General features: G+C 53.6%; 2 pseudogenes; both read left to right on the top strand.

Annotated features, from left to right (window-relative positions):
• Positions 1 to 3,637: 3,637 nt before the first annotated feature.
• Positions 3,638 to 3,754, top strand: LOC137307688 (U2 spliceosomal RNA; annotated as a pseudogene).
• A 980-nt stretch (positions 3,755 to 4,734) lies between these two features.
• On the top strand, positions 4,735 to 4,851 carry LOC137307679 (U2 spliceosomal RNA; annotated as a pseudogene).
• Positions 4,852 to 5,000: the final 149 nt, after the last annotated feature.

Here is a 5,000-nt window from a genome sequence, read left to right as displayed (position 1 = left end):
AAGGAAGTCCTGGGGGGAAGGCAGGCAGGGAGGGACGGACACAGGGAAGTCCGCACAAAACAGGTCCCCTGGAACCTCTGACCCAGAAAACCGGGTTCCTGGTGAAAGCAGTCCTGCCCCGCCCTGCCATTAACATGACAATGGACAGGGCCCGGACCAGGCGCAGCGGACGGTAGCGAGCAGTCGGAGGGTGAAAATCCGCCAGTGGGTGAAAAGGAGAGCCGTGCGGTGAGAGGAGGCGGAAAGCGGTTCGCAGACTTTCGCTGTACCTCCGGCGGGCAGCGCCGCACCTCCGAGCGCTCGGTACCGTCCGCTGCGCCTCGTCCTGCCGCACGCGACGAGCCGTCCCCGGAGGAAATCGGCCTCGGCCTTCCTGAGATATCAGTCTCCAGGTGGGACAGAAAAACCGGGGGCCCCCGGCTCGCTTTCGGCGGCCCGCTAGTCGACTTCCCGTCGTGCGAACGCGATCCTTCCGGTACCCTTCGGTGCCCCTTGCCCGACTCTAGCTCCGGTGGTAAAGCGGAGTCGGTCGGTCTGACGGCCGCCGAGTTAGCAGGCGGAAAGCGGTTTGCAGCCTTTCGCTGTACCTCCGGCGGGCAGCGCCGCACCTCCGAGCGCTCGGTACCGTCCGCTGCGCCTCGTCCTGCCGCACGCGACGAGCCGTCCCCGGAGGAAATCGGCCTCGGCCCTCCTGAGATATCAGCCTCCATACGGGCGTCACAAATCAGTGGACATGGTCAGCTGCAAAGCAGTGTCATTACAACCTTTCATAAACGACAGGGCAGCACCGCACCGCACTGCACTGCACCCCACACTACATCACACTTGCCTGCCTGCCTGCCTGCCGCTGCCTACTCTCACCAGCGGACCAAAGTGAGGATAACACCCCGAAGCAAGCATCTCCCTTGCCGCCCACCAGCCCACACCAATCCCCTTGCCTGCCTCCCACAAATTCCACCAGCGAGGCAAAGTGAAAATCAACCCCCAAAAAACGCACTCCACACCGGCCATCGCCCGCTATACACCCCCCCCCGGGGCGAATATTAAGCCCGAGAACACCGACTGTAACCAACCGCAGTGAAAAGTTGAAGTGGCAACTCATTAACCAGATTTACACTTGGCAACTCATAAACCAAATGAACAAAAAATCTGGTTAATGAGTTGCCCAAAATAAATCTGGTTAATGAGTTGCCACTTCAACTTTTCACTGCGGTTGGTTACAGTCGGTGTTCTCGGGCTTAATATTCACCCCTGGGGGGCGGGGTGGGTGATTCTGGGGGTAGTGTCCGGGAGGGTGAGCCTTTTATTCGGCAGGAGGCGTGTGGGGAAATCATCAACCTGTCAGACGATGAGTTGTCACAAACGCCATTGCTTAATGAAAGCTGCGCTCCCGAACTGGACTGACTGACTGTCTGTCTGTCTGTCCGTTTGTCAAGGGGAGGAAAAGGCGGCGGTGGTGGTGAGGGTGGAGCTTTACGCTCAGGAGGGGAGACTTTCCTTCATGCCAATTAATCTGCAGCAGAAAGTCATCCCCCCCCGACTGGGATTCGAAGCCCGGTCCTGACCACGAGACCACCGGGGAGAGCTGCCTCAAGTCCCTGAGGGACCTGGACACGAGGCCGAGGACACACGCACGCCTGCTGCACTGGCAGCAGCGACCAGCAGGGGGCTGACCGGCTGATCCTTCCCTTTCACAGGCAGGCTTTTGGCCCTCGCTCAAACGACAAAGGTGTTCAGAAGGAAGTCCTGGGGAGGAGGGAGGGAGGCAGGGAAATCAGCACAAAGCAGGTCCCCTGGAATCTCACACCTGCGTCCCAGAAAACAGGTCTCCTGGTCAAAGCAGTCCTGCCCCGTCCTGCCATTAACGTGACAATGGACAGGGCCCGGCAGCTTGAGACACATCTTTTTTTCAATATGCAAGTTCTTTTTAAAAAGGTTTCCTTCCACAGCAGCTCTGAGTAAGAGTGAGAGAGAGAGAGAGACTGACACTGACACTGACACTGACACACACACACACACACACACACACACACCGTCTCCCATCCGATTGGTGGACTATGGGATTGAAAATCGAACTTTGAGTTTCAATGCAGGGGGGAGAGCGCGAACGCAGCCCCTCCCAACTACCACACGCGCGTTGTTGTTGTTGTAATATAGAACTGCAAGTTGCCGTTGTCGTGGTCGTTTCGAATCAGCACAAAGTAGGTGCCTCCCTGGAATGTCACACCTGCGTCCCAGAAAACAGGTCTCCCGGTCAAAGCAGTCCCGCCCCGCCCTGGGATTAACGTGACAATGGACAGGGCCCAGTCAGGGAGCAGCTTGAGAGACGTCTTTCAATAGGCGCTTCTGAAACATTAACGCCTTGTTTCTTTCGACAGTTTAACCAGCCTTTAACACGCCTTGTGTTTTTATTTCCCATTTCCAGCCAGCCAGCCCAGCCAGCCGAGCCGAGCCAGCATCTGCAGTATTTTTTTTGATTGGTCTTGCCTGCCGTGGAATGAATGTTTCAACACGAGCTGCTGATTGTCAGCACCTCACCTCTTTCTCAATTGGCCGTTGCAATCTCACTCGCTCGCTCATTGTGAGACACGTCACGTCACGTCACTAGTTTTACTCAAAGAGGTTTCCTTCCACGGCAGTTCGTTAGTGACTGAGACTGACTGACGGAGGTCCGTTGAGACACAACCCTCCCCCATCTGATTGGTGGCCTACTGGCAAATTTACCAATCTGTCAAGCAATCCTGGCAAGAAAGGAAAAAACGGCAACTTCTTTAAACTCATCCACTGTTGCAATTAGAAACGGTGGCAAAAAATGTGGCCAGAGTGGGAGAGAACGGCAGTGCTGCGAGACTGCTTTCAACACCGGCAGCCAGAGAACAAAGAGGGAGGGCAAACAGGACCCGAGATCAATTCGCATCGAGCGCGGTATCGCTTCTCGGCCTTTTGGCTAAGATCGAGCGTGTTCCTTTTCGGGCTTATTTGGATCTGAGCGGACTGGAACGCTGGCCGCGACCTCGTGCGCTCGCAAAGTGCGGACTTTGCTGTGATTGGTCGTTTGTGTGCTGGCTCCGCCCCTAAATTTGCATAAGGACCAAATCAACACTGCAATGGCAGGGAAGGGTTCCTGGTGAAAGCAGTCCTGCCACTGACATGACAATGGACAGGGCCCGGCAGCTTGAGGCACATCTTTCTTTCAATAAGCAAGTTCTTTTTAAAAAAGTTTCCTTCCACAGCAGCTCTGAGTGAGAGAGAGAGAGAGAGAGAGACACTGACTGACTGACTGATACTGACACCGACACACACACACACACATATTATTTATTATTATTTTAAACGACAAAGGTGTTCAGAAGGAAGTCCTGGGGGGAAGGCAGGCAGGGAGGGACGGACACAGGGAAGTCCGCACAAAACAGGTCCCCTGGAACCTCTGACCCAGAAAAACGGGTTCCTGGTGAAAGCAGTCCTGCCATTGACATGACAATGGACAGGGCCCGGCAGCTTGAGACACATCTTTCTTTCAATAAGCAAGTTCTTTTTTAAAAAGTTTCCTTCCACAGCAGCTATGAGAGAGAGAGAGAGAGAGACACTGACTGACTGACTGATACTGACACCGACACACACACACACACACACACACATTATTTATTATTATTTTTCATTGATTTTTGGAACAGGGAGATGGACTAGGGGCTTGCTCCGTCCACTCCACGCATCGACCCAGTATTGCAGTGTTTCTGGGAACGGTGCAGCTCCCCGTGGGGAGATATTCAAAAGGAAAAACAGCTCTTTCCCAGTGTCTCTGTGTGTGTGTGTGTGTGTGTGTGTGTATTATTACTGAGAATAAAGCTGATATCTCTCTCTCTCTCTCTCTCTCTCTCACTCAGAGCTGCTGTGGAAGGAAACCGTTTTAAAAAGACCTTTCTCAGCTCAGTGGTATTTTTTTCTTCTCCAAGGCTGAGTGCCGCTCGCACGTAGCGATATAATTCAAAGTGCAAAATAACTTGGCGTCGTTGACTTTAAACAAGCAGGGTCTGCTTCCAAATGAAAGCTGCGCTCCCGAACTGGACTGTCTGACTGTCTGACTGTCTGTCTGTCTGTCTGTCTGTTTGTCAAGGGGTGGAAAAGGCGGTGGTGGTGGTGAGGGTGGAGCTTTACGCTCAGGAGGGGAGACTTTCTTTCAGAGGTGCCAATTAATCTGCAGCAGAAAGTCATCCCCCCCGACCGGGATTCGAAGCCCGGTCCTGACCACAAGACCACCGGGGAGAGTTGCCTCAAGTCCCTGAGGGACCTGGACACGAGGCCGAATACACACGCACGCCTGCTGCACTGGCAGCAGCGACCAACAGGGGGCTGACCGGCTGATCCTTCCCTTTCACAGGCAGGCTTTTGGCCCTCGCTCAAACGACAAAGGTGTTCAGAAGGAAGTGCTGGGGGGGAAGGCAGGCAGGGAGGGACGGACACAGGGAAGTCCGCACAAAACAGGTCCCCTGGAACCTCTGACCCAGAAAACCGGGTTCCTGGTGAAAGCAGTCCTGCCATTGACAGGACAATGGACAGGGCCCGGCAGCTTGAGACACATCTTTCTTTCAATAAGCAAGTTCTTTTTAAAAAAGTTTCCTTCCACAGCAGCTCTGAGTGAGAGAGAGAGAGAGAGAGAGAGAGAGAGAGAGAGACACTGACTCACTGACTGATACTGACACCGACACACACACACACACACACACACACACACATATTATTTATTATTATTTTTAATTGATTTTTAGAACAGGGAGATGGAATAGGGGCTTGCTCCGTCCACTCCACGCATCGACCCAGTATTGCAGTGTTTCTGGGAACGGTGCAGCTCCCCGTGGGGAGATATTCAAAAGGAAAATCAGCTCTTTCCCAGTGTCTCTGTGTGTGTGTGTGTGTGTGTGTGTATTATTACTGAGAATAAAGCTGATATCTCTCTCTCTCTCTCTCTCTCTCTCACTCAGAGCTGCTGTGGAAGGAAACCA

The sequence above is a fragment of the Heptranchias perlo genome, unplaced genomic scaffold (genome assembly GCF_035084215.1).
Source record: "Heptranchias perlo isolate sHepPer1 unplaced genomic scaffold, sHepPer1.hap1 HAP1_SCAFFOLD_1089, whole genome shotgun sequence".
NCBI lineage: Eukaryota > Metazoa > Chordata > Chondrichthyes > Hexanchiformes > Hexanchidae > Heptranchias > Heptranchias perlo.
The sequence above is the reverse complement of the archived record's forward strand: the minus strand, read 5'-3'. Positions and strand labels throughout refer to the sequence as shown.